The sequence below is a fragment of the Lagopus leucura genome, unplaced genomic scaffold (genome assembly GCF_019238085.1).
Source record: "Lagopus leucura isolate 7727_CA_CO unplaced genomic scaffold, USGS_WTPT01 Super-Scaffold_73, whole genome shotgun sequence".
NCBI classification, from domain to species: domain Eukaryota; kingdom Metazoa; phylum Chordata; class Aves; order Galliformes; family Phasianidae; genus Lagopus; species Lagopus leucura.
Genome location: NW_024962252.1, coordinates 67,148,697 through 67,168,314, shown reverse-complemented (window position 1 = coordinate 67,168,314; position 19,618 = coordinate 67,148,697). Strand labels below are relative to the sequence as shown.

At 37.6% G+C, this 19,618-nt stretch overlaps 1 protein-coding gene across 1 annotated transcript in view; it reads right to left on the bottom strand.

Annotated features, from left to right (window-relative positions):
- Positions 1–19,618, bottom strand: part of CHRM3 (cholinergic receptor muscarinic 3) — a 256,251-nt gene that overhangs the window by 177,901 nt on the left and 58,732 nt on the right. The window lies entirely within an intron of this gene.

Below are 19,618 nucleotides of genomic sequence, written 5' to 3'. Positions count from 1 at the left end.
AAAAGCACTACTAAAAAAGGGCAATTTTTTCAGTATCTTAAGTAACTACATAAGCATCCAGATGGAACATGAATTAGCAATTGATTCCACTAACTGGAAAAGTTGTTTTCAAGGATATGATAATAATTGACAGAAGTAGTTTGCAGACCATCGTTCTCTATCAAATTCTGTCCTGTCATTCCAATCAGAGTAAGTTTTTTTTTCTAACAAGCATCCCACACTGAAAACTAATCAGAAGTCAGAGCTATTTCGAATGTATTTCACAGCATGTGAAAGGTGATTCTTGGAAAGCTAATTGCAAATGCTCAGCTGACACTGAGAATGTTCCTGAATCTCTCACGTTCCCTTCAACCAGGCTCTGCAGGCCTGCTCCCTTGCTGCTCACCTATACATGCAATGACAGCCTCGGGAACAAAGCACGCAGCCCTCCAAAATATATATTTGCTTGTTACATTCATCAATTTTCACTCATGAAAATGTATTTTACATGCATGCAACACTGATTCTGAGCATAGTTCTTTCCTTTTCAAAATCAAACCATGGCCGCTACTTGGAAGCATTAAGAAAAAAAATACAAAACCCCAAGGTCTCACCACCTCTACACGGTGCTAATCAGGACCCACCATGTAAACATCTGTAATAAACACGTGTAAACAAATGCTAAGGAACTTTCATGATAAATGCTTGATGTTCAGCTCGTTTTAAATCAGTGATGGTGTTCAAATTGATTGCTATGTATACAATTTTCCTTATCTGCATGAAAATCTCTTGTTAGGTTTCATTACGCCAAGATTTGCATTGATGGCAGGCTAAATGCCAACTGATTATGATAACACACTGAAGAATAACAATATATTAATTGTGTACAGCAGGAAGAGAAACTGGATGCATCTGTCCCTTTATAATGAACTAAACTGGATCATATCCAGATGACTAAACATTTTGGCCCCTGGCAACTCTTGTAACTGTTGTTTTAATCAATCTTTGGTTTATGTTATGAATATGCAATATTTTAGAACTGTGGAGTTGCCTATTATTGCTTGAAAGTATCAAGTTTGTTTTAACAGTGAGACCTTATAACCACAATGGCTAATGAGTACTGATAAAGTGCTTTTTAGTCCTTATACAAATGCTATTAGTTACTGACCTATTTTCAAAGTGTAACCAATCAAGTTCAATCCAAAAAAAATCAGCTCCTCAGAGGCCAAAGAATATGACTTTCCATTAAAATGCTATTTTCCAAGAAGAATAAATGTCCAAAAAGTAAATGTAATTAAGCTGTACTAGGAGCACAGTTAATTAAAAGTATATCTGGCAGCATGTTTTGTTCAAAAAAAAAAAAAAAAAAAAAAAATCTCAATTTTCACAAGGATTTGGCTGATATTAGTTTTTCAAACAATGGATTTTCAATTCTGACTCAGGAGGAAAGGGCCAAACACCTGTGATCTCTGGACAGCGAGCAATGCTTATAGTAGAGAAAATTAAACTGTGGAACACAAGTTACATTTCCTTTGCACATCCTTTATTGCTTTTTACACAGCAATCCCCTACTATACTTCAACCTCATTCAGTAATAGCAATGAATTTAAGACTTAAATGCTGATACATATAACAATTATTAATATTTTATTTCAAAATAAGAATGATTGCATGAACAGCATCAGTTTGGCTTGAAGTTGAGGTAGGAAGGTAGGTAGCAGTCACTAGCGGTATCTTATTTCTGCCAAGTATTTATTAGAAGTATTAAGATGAACAATTTTCTCTTAATTTCCTTAATCTTAATTTCAAACCATGGTTTTCATCTGCATTTAGGCTATTTATTTGTCATCGGCATGAAGGCTCAATGCTGTGCTAACATTTGTCTGCATGGCTTTTAAGCTCTTTGTTGAAAAAATACCTGTTTTCCTGCTGTAAAAGCACAGAATAGCAGAGTGAATACTGTCATTTCATATAGGCAGATGCTTAATATCACCTCTTACATGGGGGTGGATGAGAATAAACCATGCATTTATCATCTGAGCATCATTTTGAAATGCTGTGCAATTTTTAAAAGTCTTTCCTCCTAAATCAATGCATGAACTTCCCTTGTCACTCACTCTTTTTCATTAGCAGAGCATCAGGCAAAGAAATAGGGCTAATGTATTTCCTGTGAGGGAGCTCTGTTCTGAGCAAATATGTAATGCAAATGTGACATTCGGTCTTCAGTGCTGCCATGAACATTCCTTTCTGTGACTTACAGGTGCTGCAAGGCTGATTTTCACAGCAGTATTCAGTCTCCAACTGAGTCCCTGCCAAAGGAGGTCAGGAACAACTGTGCTCTGTACCTGTCAACTACTTATTTCTTTTTTCTCTTTTCCCCTCTTTCTCTCCTAAATGAAAAGTTTCAGACCTATTTTCCACCTTGCAGAAAATGGTTATGTTGGCACCCCTCCCTCTTTGAATATTCTTAATGCATCAATGGCAAAAAGGAGATGCCACCTGCCAAGGACTCCGCTTCTCAACACAGTAAAATTCTGTAAACAGCCACTGATACTGCAAATCAAATAGTTATGGCTTCATATTCCATGAACCAAACAATAGCTGGGGGAAGCAGATGCTCCTGCACAACCTATTTTTCCATACTATCATTTCCTCACCTTTTGCCATTAGGTTAGGAATAAATCAAGGGAGTAAGGAACAAAGTCAGAACTGATGGTATAACAGGTAGTCTATCATAGAATCACCAAGGATAGAAAAGACCTACAAGATCGTCCAGCCCAATGATCCACCAATCACCAATAGTTCTCACTAAACCACGTCCCTCAAAGCAACACATAAAGGTTCCTTAAATGCCTCCAGGGCTGGTGACTCCACCACCTCTCTGGGCAGCGCATTCCAGCACCTGACCACTCTTTCTGAAACACACCATTTTCTAATGTCCAACCTGAATCTTCCCTGGCGCAACTCAAGGCTTTTCTTTCCAGTCCTACCACCAGTTACACGAGAGAAAAGGCCGACCCCTGGTTTGCTACAACCTCCCTTCAATTATTTTTTTTTTGAGCAACAATAGTTCATTAAGAAACAAAACTAAAGGAAAATAGTGTTCTACCTAGGAATGAAGCCTGTAAAGGACTGATGGCAGCTAAAGTCTAAGGGCAGAACGCAGCTCTTTTGGTCAGATAATCCTGAGAGCAGCAGTATGATTGCGCTCAGTATATGCCTGCTGAATAGCTACTAACCCTTTAATGAATTGGTGTTAATTAATTAATTAATTATGCCAGCCATATCATCACTTGTAGAAAAAAAATAACAAATCTTCAAATACTACATACAATGTAATAAAACCTGCCAGAGAGAAATGAAGTTGGAACAGCTTCATGGCACCTCAGCACAAACCATTATAAGCAATGGGAAGATGGATCAGCAGTGAGGCAGTAGCACAGGGTCTGGTTTTATTCCCCTTAGAAGTGTCATTCTTTCTCCCTACTGGCATGCAATGTGGTGCTGCAGATGCCTACTGCATATACTACCTGGGATTAAAAATATGAGAACAGTCCTTGTTTCTTGAGAGCAAAGAAAGAATTTAAGAGGTGGGTGAAAGAAAGCTGCAGTTTCAGAGCCTGCAGGATACAGTCTCACTATATAAGGTAATTTAAGCTGTCAATAACTGGCCATTTTGCAGTACACACAATGAGGTTAGTGACAACCTTATAAATAGAACTCATGGCCTTCATATTAGTTGCATTAGCTGTCTTCATCTGGCAACTATTGACGTAATGTGTTTGTCTAGAGTTCATTATGATTTCCCTCACTGTGATGTATATAGGCACCAAAGGCCCTAGCTTTGAGGCCTTGGAGCTTTCACACTATTTTCTACTGACAGATGCAGTTGTGAAATGTCAAAGATTCTCCCCTCCTCCATTAAACATATAAGAAGAAAAAAAAAAAGAAATAGTAGCACTTCAGAATGGAGAGTGATTTCACATCTGCACATTCTAAAGTGAAGAAAACTCACTAGAAGACGTGACAACGTAAGTTATTGCAAAATCAGAAAGATTTTGCAGATATATGGACTTGAGAATTATTGGTAAGACAAACTTATTTTTCTTTTCTCTTCTTAGCCTGATCTAATGGGTGTCAACCTACTCACAGCAGGGGGGTTGGAACTAGATGATAGTTAACGATCCTTCCAGCCCCAAGCCATTCTATGATTCTGTGGTAATTTTCTGAGTCATACAAGAAAGATAAACACATTCCTAAGACTTCACATCTTGCTCTGCTGCCTGACCATAAACCGGTACTGAGCTCAGCATCAGTGCTGCTTTCTTATTAAATCATACCACCAGCTAAAACACAGTCAGTGTCTATGTGCTTACAAGAGTCAGGCATCAGTCAAAAACCCTCAGGGACCTCATGGTTACAGGTTCAAGCCAGAAAAATACAGGCATTTCTAAAAAGGATGCAGCAGAGCGCATTACAGAAAAAACAACATATAAAATTCAGTTGGGAAGAAGTTGAAAAGCAATGGTACTCATTTCCCCTATTCTAGAAATCACAAAGACGAGGTATCAAACAGTGGAAGCATTGCTTTCTCCTCAAAGTTGCATTTCACAAGACACTTTATAGAGTGGCAGGCCTGTGGAAAGGGAAGGCCAGAAGCTCAAAATAGGAAATACATGGGCTAGGACAACAATTAACTGTCTCTCAGGGAAGGAAGACAAAGAGCTCATTTAACAAAACATTGTTGCTGAGGGATGAAAAGACAATGGAGATACCAGAGGCACAGACCACAAGTTTCTTCTATCTGCTAGAAGAATTACATTGGAAGTAAGATCCTGAGAGTACAAAGGAAGTAACAAGAGATGGTAACAAAGAATGGTTAGAAAATTTGAGTACATTTATTTTCCTGCATGTTGTGGTTTAGCCCAATTGACAGCTCAGCACCACCCAACCTTTTTCTCACTTCCCCATTCTCCCAATGGAATGGGGGACAGAACTGGGATGAAAAAAAAGAACTCACAGGTCAAGGAAAAAAACATACACTAAGACAGAAAGGGAACAGAGAAATAACAGTAATGAAAATAATACATATATTTATCAAACAAGTGATGCACAAACCAGTTTACCACCTACTAACCAATGCCCAACCAATCGGTAGCAGTCCCCCACTGGACAACTACCCTCAGTTTCATGAAGTTATTTTACATGATGCCATATGGTGCAGAATGACCCTTTGCCCAGTTCAGGTCAGCTGTCTTGGTTCTGCCCCCTCCCAAATCTTTGTGCCCCCAGTGTGCCCCCCCGACAGGACAGTGTGAGAAGCTGAAAATCTGAAATGCTCTTGGCTTTGTACAGCACCACTCAGTAACAGCTAAAATATCACTTTTTTTACCAGTATTACTTTTCTCCCAAAGCCAAAATAAAGCACCGTACCTGACACTATGAAAAAAAATAAAAAATCAGCTCTGTCCCAGCTGAAACCAAAACATTGAAAATAGTACAGCAAAATGCCTAAAGAACAAATACTTTGCTACGAAATGTAACATGCAAGAAATTCAAATAGCTTTGCGGTAAATGGAGAATGTCCATCAGTTCACAATATATGCAACCTTCTAAACTGCTGAGCATATTAGTTCAGCAGATGCCTTCTGTTATTAAGACATAAGTACACACTGTACAAGCCCTAGACAGTCAAATCGTATCACTGATTTTATAGAAGGTGATAAAACACAATTTTTAAGATCTATTCTTCTTACTGTTTTAGTATAATCCTTATTCTAAATTAACCCCAGGAAACAATAAAAATCAGCAAACTTTTCCCACACAACTGATGCCGTTTCCCTGACTAAGATGCTGTCAGCAAAATCTGAATGCTCTTCTACATCCCTCTTTGTCTGTGTGGCTAGGAAGACACAGAGCTATTACAGTGTCTTGGAAGGTCCTTTTTCGGGAAATAAGAAGAGATGGGCAGTATTTTTTCTACTAATTAGATATAAACAAATAAGATAAAGAATTCTGATACTACAGGATGTTCTGTACTTTGTTATGTGGTAGATTTATTAGTAATAATTAGGAAAGTAAGTTACAACCAAAAATCATTAAAGTGAGATTAAAGGCTTATGCTAAACCTATAAAAGCTATGACCTAAAGAGTAACCTTCAGATATTAAAAAAGCTTCCAAAAAACAAGGCAAGAACATGCTATATATGGAGAAATAATCACACTGCAAACTTTAGGACAATGTGTGAAGAGTCATACAATCTATTTAATTGGAATAAGAATCGGAAATGCAAATGAAAAACAGTTTTCAGAACCTGATAGACTTCAGAACACCCTTCTTTAAAATACTCTATGCCAATACCTTTTTTTGTAGATAAAACAGGTACAAATGCTTGTGCTTCAAAAAGAGCAATATTTGTAGAGTTATAGAAAAAGGACAACTCAACCTCTCTTCTCAATATCTGATTTGTCAATACAAACATTTCAACTATTGGTTGCTATTACACTTGACTTCTGCTGCTTTCAAAGACTCAGAGACTACATTGTGGCTATTGCAAATTTCTACTCTGGAGAATATCCAGTACCTCCTGGACTCAAAACGTGGCAAAGTAGGTTGACATCATGACATTCTACATTCAGATGCTACAAAAAAGGCCTAGTAAAAGCTAAATTACAAAACTGAAATAGATGTTTTCAGCGTAGGTCAGATGGAATTTGACAGCTTATTTTCTGAATTGATTTTCCCATTTTCTATCAGATATGTGCCAACAGGATGCACAAAATGGAAAGTTGTGTTTTTTTTTTCTTTCTTTCTGTTTACATGCTTTTCAACTTCCCCCCCTCCCCTCCCCTACTATATGCTACAAGTACAAGCAAGGCCATTTTCTTCCAGCATTCCTGCCTGTGCCACCTCACAGCAAGATGAGACCAGGGTTCTCCTATTGAGCTCTCTCAGCATCTTCAGTCAAGGCCAACCAAGTCCAAGCTCTTCTGGGGGCTTCTTGGCAAGCATACAACTCAGCAATTCCTACACTTTCTAGTCCCCCAGCCTATGCTCTTTATTCTGGCCAGGAGTGGATGAGATAAATTTGGAGGGAAATTTCAGCTGGGTCTGCTTGAAAATACAAGCAGTGCTGTTCTGAGTACAGAAGCCTTACACCTGTTATGTTGGGAAGTTTGCATAGCAAAGGGCTTTAATGCTACATTTGAATGGTAAGCACTGCTAAGTATCCCCAGTGCAAATCAGTGTGCCTCTGAAACAGGGAACTGATGAAGATGAGCACAAACATACAGCACAAGTAGTGAAGGAGAAGAACACAAGCACTTGTCCTTTACCAATTGACTCCTCAGAAAGGAGAATGATTTTAAGGCTGGTGAAGACTAATTTCTACACTGTATTTATCTCAAATCCCATAATAAAACAATTAGAACAATTCAATAAAACATCATCAACAAAAGATGCTTTGATTAAAACACAATACTCTTGTGCAGTCACAACTTTCTCCCTTCATCTTTATTATTCGTGATCATTATCTCATACTACCCACAAAGCCGTGTAACTTTATAACTGTTCTTTATACAACATAACAGGATAATTGTATACCTAATAAATCCGACAAATACAAAACCTAATCCTGCATTGCAACAGCTTTCAGAAGGGTAAGGGAAAACAAATAGATACAATTGTTTCATCCTGCTGGAATACAAACAAATATTTTATTAAAGAAATACATTCTATATTTATTTGTTTTTAAAAGAGAATACAGTGAAAAAGTGACTTATATTCCATGCAGGTACCATCCAGAGCATGTGCTGTCAACAGCAATTCAACTGTGTGTCCTCTGAACTTGCAACTTTACAGTGACTCCAAGTAGGAGGTATATACTACATATATACCGTATATATATATATATATACACACCATATATATACATATATATATATACATATATATATACATATATATATATACACATATATATATACATATCTAAATATATACATATGTATATATATACATATATATATATACATATATAAATATACACATATATATATACCATATACATATATATGGTATATACTACTATACCAAGTAGTGAGGTATACACTATTGCTCTAAACAGCCGTTTCACAAAGATGCTTAATTATATTCCTGAATCAGTTCTAAGCATATAACATGTTTTTTTTTTTTTTTTGTTTTTTTTTTTTTTTTGTTTTTTTTTAAGGATTAGAAGATTTTAAAAAAACTAGTTTGAAATTTGAACATACAAAGCAAGTTTGCATGTATGTTTCCAAAGAGCAAACTCTAAGGGATGACGGGATAAAGGCAGAAGTCTTTTATTTAGATTTGTATTTTGTTGTTTCCATCTCTAAGAAAAAGAAGGTCTTCCATTAAAACAAACAAAGCAAAACAAAACAAACAAAAAAACCTCTACAAAAATATAGTTTCATTTTCAATACAATTTCACTACTACTGTTCTTTTTTTTTTTTCTTAATAGAAAGATAATAATCTTCCAATATGTCCTTCACAGAGAGTTTTTCATACTTGAAGCCTATTTGTTTCTCTATTTGCTTACAAAAATATATATAATTAAGTAAGCTGCAGGAAATCAACATTTCAAATACCAATGCATTTCATACAGTACATCAGTAACACAAAAATAGTATTATTATATAGAAAAAGGGCATCAAGTTTAACCCTGTTCTCCAGTTTAAATAATTAGAAGCATATATTTGAAATTCCTAAAATCCTCTTAAGTAGCTGTAAAACAGTAAGTAGCTGTAAAACAGTCCTCACTGTAGTATCAGACTCAAGGTCAGTAACACAGAAGTAAATGTCAGACATTTAAGATAATTGAAAAATCACATTCTGCTTGTTAGGCTTTCAAAATCAGGTGGATGAGAACATATAAGAAGTAATTAGAATAAAATAAACCTTTTTGACATGATTGCTGCCTTAAAATAATAATTTGGCTATAACTATAAAAAGAAAAAAAACAGGATTCTTCTTTAGAATTAGAAGATATTAAGATAGTAAACTTCTCCATTGCACTAAAAACCTCATATAAACAGATAATACAGAAAAAAACATGGAAGCCAAATACTGCACACTGCCTTTAAAAAAAACCATTTGTTTTTGAAGCAAATTATCCATGAATTAATGAAAACAATGAGGTGCTCAGCGATCCTGAACAAAGCTAGTGGAGAAGTACATGCAAAAATGTAACAACCTAAGGATTGTCTCAGAAACCGGCTTCTACAGATAAAACATCTTGGAGGGGGAAAAAGAAAAAAAAAAAAAAAAAAAAAAAAGAGAAGAGGGAAGATGAAAAATACTCATTAATTGGAGTTTGGCTTCAGTAAATCCCAATAAAATTAATAAAGATCTTTACTACCTATATCAATAACTACAGTGATACAAGGCCAGTCTCAGAAAGTGAGATTGTAAACACACTGTCTTTTTCCTCCAAGTAAAAAAAAAAAAAGGGGGGCTTTCTCAGGCTTTACTCCCTTTTGACAGGCAGCTGAATATTTTAAATGGTGACCATGATAAGTCAACAAACCTTAATTACTACCTCTTTTCAGGCTAAGCAAACTATTTTTGTAATAGATTTTGTTTCTACAGTTGTCTAAGGCAGTAATTATATGATTTTAATCCTGTATTGGAGAATTAGTACTGAAGTCCACTTTGTACATTCAGCCAAAATAAAGATTTTCTTGCCCAGTGACCTGAACACATTTCATTATTCCAAAGATTTGAACATTCTCCTTTAGAAACCAGAGCATAAGCCACTGAAGTGAGATGGCTGAAGACTTTCTGTTAAGAAATAGAATCAAAGAATTGTTTGAGTTAGAAGGGGCCTTTAAAAGTTATCTAGTTCTGGGTCACCTTCCTAAAAATGGGTGCTATATTGCCTTTTTTTTCAGTCACAAGGGACTTCACCTGACCAACACCACCATGACTTTTTAAATACCATTTAAAATGACTTGGCAACTACATCAGCCAGTTCCCTCAGGACTCTGGGATGCATCTCATTGGGACACACAGATTTACAGATAGATGTTCAGGTTCTCCAGGTGGTCGCTAACCTGATCTTCCCATACAGTGCGAGGGCATTGTTGTACCGTTGCCCACTTCTTAACCATTCTCTATAGGGAAGCATGAAGAACAGTTGCCAGTGAAGTCTGGGGCAAAAAAGGTTGTGGAGTACCTCAGTCTTTTTCTGTTCTCAACAACCTTCTGTATTGCTCACTAAGACAGTACACCTTCTTGGACTTTCTTTTTCCTGTTGATATACCTAAAGAAGCTATGTTCTTCTTCATGCCCCTTGTCAAATCCAGTTTCAGCTGTGCGTTGGCCTTCCTGACCCATCCCTACACAGCCTAGAAGCATTCTTATACTCCTCCCAAATTATCTGTCCCTGCTTCAACAGCCTGTGCATCTTCTTGGTCTCTCCAGTTTGATCAGCAGTTTGAGTTTCAGCCATGCCAGACTCTTGCCTTCTTTTTCTGACTTCCTACACCTGGGGATGGAGATATCATATGCCCTAGGGAAAGTTTCCTTAAAAACCTGACAGCTCTGCTGACTAACTCCCTGAAGAGATGGAATTTAGCTTTCCTAAAGTAAAGTTTCTTGATTTTACTCTTCGCTTGTCTGATATCCATCAGGAGTGTTGAGAGATACTCCATCACTACACGATCACTACAGCCCAGGAAGCCTCTAATACTGATGTCATCAATCAGTTCACTCATGCTGGATATCAACAGGTCCATCACTGTATCTTCCTGTTAGGGCTGTCTATCATCTGGCTCAGGAAGTTAACCTCAGTTTGTTCCAGGAGCCTCCTTGATTGCCTACATCTTACCATGCTACCTTTCCAGCTGATGTCAAGAGGGTTGAAGGCCCCAGCAAGATGAAAGCATTCAATCCTGTCTCCTTTAACTGAAGGAGAATCTTACACACTGTATTTACTTTTAAATATCTTTTAATAAACTATATTCTATGTTCTCTATATTATAGGAGTTTTTCTTCCAGTACAATTTATGTTTTAAAATAAACAAACACTTTTATCCTTTTTATCTTCTTAGTTTTTTTCTGTTTGAAGCATTTTTAAACACATCATCTTTCTGCAAAGCTGAAGGAGTACAGGGGTGCTTCACTGCTTCAGAAAAAGGCCCAGTGAGATCAGAGTTGTTTCCAAAAGCAAATGTCCAGGTATGTTCCCTAGGCACACCCATTTCCCCAGCCTCCTTCCACTTGACAAAACTACTGAGCCACGTGTCTTCTGTGTATTGCATCATCTCAATCTCCTGAAATCTCCTTATAACTTTCCTCTCTATCACAAATGAACAAAATTAATACCAGCTAAGCCTTTTTTTTTTTTTTTTTTTTTTTTAAATCAGCTACAATGAAATCACAACCATGCAGAAAGAAGAAATTTCCTCTCTATAGATAGTTGCCTCCTTCCTTGTTTTCAAGGAAAACACTCAAAAAAAGTAAAGCAGCTGAAAGTCTCAAAGACATGAGGTTTCTACAAGTTTCAGATGAATTCATAGCAGAAATAGGAATCAGTAATGAAAGAATGCCCAAACAGAAAGTGCAAGGAAAGCAACTCCAACTTTAAGTTACTGGCACCAGGCACACCTGTAGCTCTGGAGACTTCTGTCTGCAAAGAGAGGAAACAAAATGAATAGTAAACAGCAGGAGAATCATTGGGCAAAACAGGGAGAAGAACCAGAACCAAAAAATTTCCCACGAGTCTGTAAAACAGATGTGACCAGAGACATAAGGAAGAATTTATATGTTTGGGATAGGAAGATGCAGACAGCTTAAAACAGAAACACAAATCTATATGAATTAAGACTGTACAGGAAGGGTGAGATTCACAAGGGCCTGGTGTTTTCATGGGAGGCAGAATTGCTCTGTGTAGAAGTTCTGCAGGAATGGAGCAATACAGGGGAATCTAGATGGAGCAGGGTTGGCTGGCAGTATCCAATAGCAAAATCCTGTATTCATTACTGAAGAATTTATTTCAACTTTTCCAAGGTTTTTCTATGCATTCGAGAAGTAACTTTTTTTTTTTTTTTTTTTTTTTTTTAATCTAAAAATGACTACAACACAAAAATAGTTGCAAATCCACGACAATTTTTCACATTTTGTATCACTGGTAAACCATCAACTAACCTTCCCATTTTCAAGGTATTGCATATAACCTGTACTACATCTCATTTTGCAAGAAATAAAGTACTGTATCATCAGTATGGTGGAAGAAAGCAAAGTTAGAAAGCAAAGTTAACTAGGCGGCTCATAGCTATTACTGCTCATAGGACTGTCTCTTGGACCTCTCAATACGCTGCTGAATACATACATTATCAGAGTTCCATCACAGGTATGCGCTCAAAAACACACAGAGAGGGTTAGAGAAATACAAAAAAGTAAAAGGCAAACCACCAGTTAGCATGCTGCAGCAGCTTGACTGAAATTCACAGAAATCTCCTTAACTTCTCAGAGCTGATAGCTGCTTGAGTCACAGGCTACCAGGCTGGGATCCTGAAGATTCACATCCTCAAGGAAAGCAGCAGAAAATTCTAGGAGAGAGACCAGGAAGCAGCTATGGAGTAAGAGAGGAGGTACAAAAGGAAAGGCCATAACCAACATCTAATCAGATTTTGTGTGTTTACCTCCACTGATCTCTGAATTAAGGAAAGCAAAAGAAGATGCACACTTCAGAGTACAGGGGAAAGGAGTAGGCCTGCAGGAACTTTATCTGGACAGTGTCTGGGTGCCTGGTATAAATTTTCACTAAAGAAACAGAATTTTTCACACTGGTAGCTGCTCTGCAGCAGCTATCATGGAAGGCAGAAATGACTTCAAGCTCTTGAGATCAACAGCTCAGTACTCACAGGGTATTTGAGGGGAGCGCTGCCAAGGCACTGACCTCCAACAAAGCTGTGAGTGTGTGAATCAGAGATGTTCAGCATAATCCCCTCGTAAAATCTGATGGTGAGTCACCAGGCACAAATAGCTTCCTGCTCGCTCTGCAAACAAGGAAGAGGCAGGAAAGAGCTGAATGAATGAATAAACGGTTTGTATATTTCTTTTCTCCGAAACGCGGGCTCTGAAGGGCACGCAGATGGAGGAAAGGCAGGAGTGGTATGAATGCAGTGGTTCCGCATGGATATTTGCACATTGAAAAGGGTAGAGGAATGGGAAAGGGAGAGAGAGAAAGAATTAAAAAAAAAAAAAAAAAAAAAAAGTGACTCCAGTCAGGAAATGTAATGCCTTCTTATGAGAGGCTGATTCACAGACATTTTGAGGTTAAGCATTGCTCATCATTCATGGACATGAAAGAGTAATGTCTGCTGTCTCCAATGAAGAATCTTTTTCCCTAGAAGATAAATATTCTCTAAAGCACAATTCTGTAGTAAAGATGACATTTTTTCAGAGCTTAATTATTACAACTATTCTGGAATCTAAGACAAAACTATTTAAATGACAATTCATATCATAGGGGGCTGTATGCAACTATGGCTAGGCAGACGTCAAGGTGTACACATTTGTACATCATTAGCAAAAAAAACCATGATGCTTATGTCATTTGTACTTCCTAAAAGGAAAGAATCAAGGATATCCAGAAAGTCCTTATACTTCAAGACGTGAAAAAGGTCTAGCAAGCACCCACATCCAAAGACACCTTCATCACTACGTGAGAAAGCGAGTACTTTGAAGACTGTAGAACTGACTTTTCCCTATGAATAATTACACTGAAAATTTTCCTCAGGAGTTATGCCAGGAAGCTGTACAATTTTGTCAGAAATCTGCTAACATCTCACAGGTAGTTTGCTTATTTTTCAGTTCATTGCTTGGCTAGAGACAAGTAAATTAAATCAGGAAGTGTTACACCCTTGAAATCACCTGATTATCCCAGAATAGTGTCAGGAAAAGATCTGACACTATTTTAAAAATAGCAATGTCAGCAGATAAGGTTGTGATGATTGTACCTGACTGACTTTCACTAGTAAGATGATCCATTCCTTGCTTCATTGTACCATTCCTGAAAGGCCTTGGAAAAGTTTCTTTATTTCTTTGCATTCCGACTCAGAGGACTCATCTGTGTGACAGGTTATCAAGATATAGGAATAATATTAATACAACAGCCAATCAAGTCACATCTAGACTCAGATTCATCAACTATCCTAAAAGGGGATTCGAATTTTTTAAAATATGTATTTTGACTTCTAAGTTAAAGGTAGAAGTTTGGAATAAAATTTTAAAATGTTTAGTTATTGCTTCCTACTGTAAGCATCTTCATCAGTTCTGAAGCATTTACAACAATTTGGCACATAGCCAATAGGGGAAAAAAACCTAACATTTTCCTTTTTCAATTGTCAAAAAGCAATTCTTCTCTGGGTTATCATTTTCTGGGAACAGCCAGTTTTACTAATCACAGATGTCTACAGAAAGCTCATTTGGCTATTTAGAATTCCCTTGTGCAGCATAAAAAGCAATTAAAATAAAACTTGGTGTTAAGATGTCTTTATCTCATCAAAAGCATGGATGACTCACTCCTGCTTTATTACTTTGATGTCCAACTAGAATAAACTAGGTTTAGGACAACAGAAAGAATGAATGGAAATGAATGAAAAAGCGTGTACAGTGAAGGGAATTGTAGGCACCTACCTACTTCCAAGCAAAAATGCATGTCTCTTCTAGAGCCACAGGAAGACTTCATGTATGCAATCACTTTTAAATTACCAAGTTCTGGCTAGAAAGCCACAGGAAAGAGACAATTCTAGGGTTTTCTATAACCAAAAGCAATGAAGTTGTTTTGTTTTTTTCTGATGCAGGAGTTTCCAGTGTTGCCAGGTGCTTTTGTATAACCATAGCCATTGATGCTGGAGAAGCTGAAGTCCCAGATAAGAACCCTAAACAGAACTAAGAGGCAAAAATCCTTATTTTGCAAACAAAACCAATTTGAATTTGGGAACAAGTTTATTCTGTGAATCTATGTCTCTGCCTACCAAGGACAGAGATACGCAAAGATGAATACAGTCTTCCAGATGCCAGACGTGACAATCCAGAATTATTTTTAAAAAAGAAAAAGAGAAGACTCTCTTGATTCCCAAAGGAAAATAAATCTAAATATTTTTCTCATTTGCTAAAAATTCCCCTTATCATATATGTTGCTCCACTACCTGCCTATTTTTGTTCTGTATACAGTTAAAAAGTAGTGGTTTTCTCTCATTATTGAAAGTATCTACAGTCATTTTGAAAGTATCAACACTCATTAATATTGTTTGATGTACAGTTATCAGTAGTACACAAGACAGAATATTCAGGCTTACAAACACCAGACAACAAGTGAACCTTTATTTTTAAGGTTCAGTGATTCATTTCATATCTATTTTATTTTGAACTGCAGAAAGCTTTTCTTCTTTCATCCCTGTCTTTTTCCCTTATCTTACCTAGTAATTCTTTCTGCATAGATTTATTCCAGCAGACATTTCCATGCTGTAATATGAAAATATTATTAATAAGAAAAGAATCTAAGCTTGTCAAAAATTTTCTAACTGTTCTAATGACAAGCATAAATCCAGCCGTTCCACAGTCATCCAAACTTATTCTTTGAACTTCTAACCATTTAATAATGAACGATGTCAATATCTCATGCAACAGAAATGACTTGCTCCCTGGAAGACACAAGCTGAAGTCAGAAATCAGGGTTATTTCTCAAAGACCTATAAATTACTTTGCAATTTCTGAAAACCTTCAGGAGTGAAACTTACGTAGGGGTTGAGAAATAAATACCCAGTGACTTTCTTGACATTCCCTTACCAATGCATGGCAAACATGCTGAGGGAGGGAAGCTTTTCCTGTGAAAGTCATCCAAACTGCATCAAACTGTCCTTTGAAATTCTTCCGTTTGTACTTTCTTTCATAGTGCACATTACTGAGGCATAGGGTTACCAGGGAACTAAACAAAAGGTGCTGTGACAACACGCTGCTCAGTTTACTCAAAGCACACAGTATCCCTCAGGATTAATATGGTTAATTGTTGCTGTAGCTGTCACCAGCAAAGACAATGCACTTGGCATGTGGTTGGATTCGATCCTTGTGGTTGGACTTGACCCTGAAGATGTTTTCTAAACCAGATGATTCTATAACTCAGGAAGTACATAAATTTTAAATACACAGACAAGGTGAGCAAAGTCAGTGTAAAAGTGCTTGTAAAACCGAGACAGAAGCACATGTATTCAGAAAAAGAGTGCTGTATGCCTTCGGTCACAAGTGCGCAAGTGACACTAGGTAGAAGCATAACAAACTATCCAATACAGATTCACTCATGAGCACTTCCCCTACCATGGAGTAGAAAGTGCCATCACTCTGAGTTACAGACGGATAGGAACAGGGCCAATTTCTGGAGGGTGGTGTTTCAGTTGTCAACTTGCAGTGATTGAGCACTGCCCCAGAGCCTACTCGGACAGTACAGTGACCCTGACTGTTGGGCATCCTTTCTCAAATAACAGTATGGATGTTCCCCATCTCCTTGTAAAACCAACTGTAATTTTGTTTTTACAATTTTTTTTAATCATCTGTTAAATATATTGTTGCAATGTATTTGGAAACCTTGATTTTCTTATGTTAATATCACCTGAAAACACGCTTGGCATTTGCTCATTTTATATGACCAGACAAACTCAGTCCATCAAATGTGCTAAAGCTATGCCTTCCCCTTTTGCCAGGTAATTTTGGAAGGCCAAATCAAAATTTCATCCAAATCAAAATGCACACTCTGGTTTAACCTGGCAGGCTGCTAAGCACCACAGCCTTTTACTCCTTCACTCAGTGAGATGAGGGGGAGAACTGGAAGCAAAATAGAATTTGTCGGTTGAGATTACAAACTATTCAGTAAGAAAAGAAAGGAGAAGAGAAAAAAAAAAAGCAATTATAACAAAATAATATATGTAGATTGCTCTGAAGGTAATTCTTCCCATTTATTTCCATAGAAACTACAAGAGACTTGAAGAACACAATAACACTGTTTGATAGAAAAAAATCTCAGTTACAAAACAATGGTTTTCGACATAGTCACCACTATTAGTAAATTTGCATGGAAGAGCTGATGAAGACACTTCATTTCTGTGGTGTGACAGCTGTGCACGGAGGTCCAGAACATAACTTGGCTTCCACTGTCACCACAGCTGAATAATACACCACACATTCCTCGCTGTGCTAACATCTACTCTTTGGTCTCCACAATCGTTCAGCTGCATTGATGAATATCAATGGGTACAATGTTTTCCACATGGAGGAATTCTATTCCAAATCTTTGCTTCATACACACTTCAATGTCAGGCACTATTCTATCAGATTGTCTCTCCACTGCTATCTGTTGCATGGCAAAAAATGCAATGGAATATTGGTGGGAAGGTTCCAACCTCTACTGCCAAAGCACCAACATCCACCTCTGATGTCATGGGGCAATGTAATAAATTAGAAGGCACTGCTTTCAGAGCAGTCCTTGTATAAATCCGCAATGAAATTTGCCACTGGCTAACCCACCCACCAACAATACAACTTCTTGCTGACTGATGATCCAGTAGCAGCACAGTTTCTCACAACCCACTGACTGACATCCAGTTAGTCTGCAAGAAGTGGGCCAACTCCAGCTTTGTGGCCTTCTGCAGGATTCCACATGATATGGAATCATAGAATCATAGAATCACAAGGCTGGAAACGACCTATAAAATCATCTAATCCAACCGTCTTCTCATTACCACTGCTACCACAAGCACTAAACCGTATCTCGCAGCTCCTCATCCAGACACCTCTTGAACACTGCCAGGGATGGCAACTCCATGAACGCTCTGGGCAGCCATTCCACTGCCTGACCACTCTCTGAGAGAAAAAGCTTTTCCTCATGTCTAACCTAAACCTCCTCTGATACAACTTGCGGCCATTTCCCCAGGTCCTGTTCGTTGCCTGGGTGAAGAGGCCAAAACCCTCTTCACCCCAACCTCCCTTCAGGAAGTTGTAGAATGCAATGAAGTCTCCCCTGAGCCTCCTCTTCTCCAGACTAAACAATCCCTAAACAATTTGGAAGGGGAATAAGCCCTTCAGGCCCATTTTCTTGGCTCCACCCCATCCCCTCACCCTGCCAACATGCCATAACAGCTGCATTTATTTCCTGCTGAGCAGCCCCAGACGTACATCCATCACACAGGATCAACTGAAAAATTGGTGAACTAGTAACACTGTCTCAGCTGAAACTAGGACAGTGCTGGAGGAATAGGAAAAAAATATTCTAAGAGGTATAATTCCAGAAAAAAAAAGGCACATGACACAATAATTCCCAACACATGTTTATACTGACATTGTCTGTTCCTGATGTGGGTATTTGCGTGTTAGGATCTTGGAGAAAACTCAAATCCTTAAGTCACACAAGCCCACAAGTGAGCAAAACCACATCCCAAAGAAGATTCATAAAGCTGACCTGGACAGGAGCACACTGACTGAATATGCTGAAGCTAATAGGAATTTTTAAACTCTTACAGTCTACTGGAAAATGTTCTTGTAGTCACATCTGGATGATAAATGTTTCTCAGAAGATCCAGAATGCCCACTTGCAAACCAGGGAAAAGAGAAACTCATTGCACAGAGCTGGATTTCACTGACACTGTGTAGCTGGGCCAGCACGCTGTGTGGTGTTGTGCCAATCCAGTGATGGGGGAGGAAGGAGAGAAGGCACCCATCTTGTCTTCTGTCAAGACAAAATGGAGGCTTTCCATTTCTTTCATTATTGGAACAAAACCACAGTTGTAAAAGTGCTTTCCTAAATGTGATACTTTTCGTTTTCAACAAGCTCCAGTAATAGCCCATTACCATGTTTTTAACACTAGTCAGTTCCAATCATCTGGAAGCCATACATCACATGAGACGTATGCCTTGAAATGGCAAGGCTGCTGATTCATTTCTAATCCATGACACTGGGAATTCACATCCTCTCTTAACGGTAGCTCATCCCCCTTTTTCTCCTTCCCTGCACTTTCTAAATAAGCTTAAATTAATTCTCCATTTGGTATGTGTTGAGGATAACAAAGAAGCATTTTTCAATTGCTCTTATAAATCACAGGGAAAGAGAAATGCTTGATCCATCTTCTTATGGACTTCTTTCACACAGACATGGAAACTAAACATTCATTGGTAAATTGACTGCTCAAGTTGTGTGTAATTCACAACTAATCAAACACTAACAAAGAAGGCTGAACATGTACATCACTTCTCAACCAGTATAAATTGCTGGAAAACAAGCACAAGTTTCCACCTTCCAATTTCAGATAAAAAGTAAATTTTATTTTAGGATAGTTTAAAAGAATACACTTACTACACCTATAATTTTAAATGATAGTAATTACAACAATTATAACTATTATGCTTATGTATACGATTGTGAAGTTAATAAACAAAACCAACAACTTAATTCTTTTTAGAGCTCTTTGCCATGTAGAGGGAATACCTCAAAGCTGAGCAGTAGGACAATGCAGTAAGAATCAAAAGGTAAGTGTCTAACAAGAAAAAGTAATTTAGAAAATGAATTTTAAAAAAATCAAAGCTTAAAAAAAAAAAAACAAAAC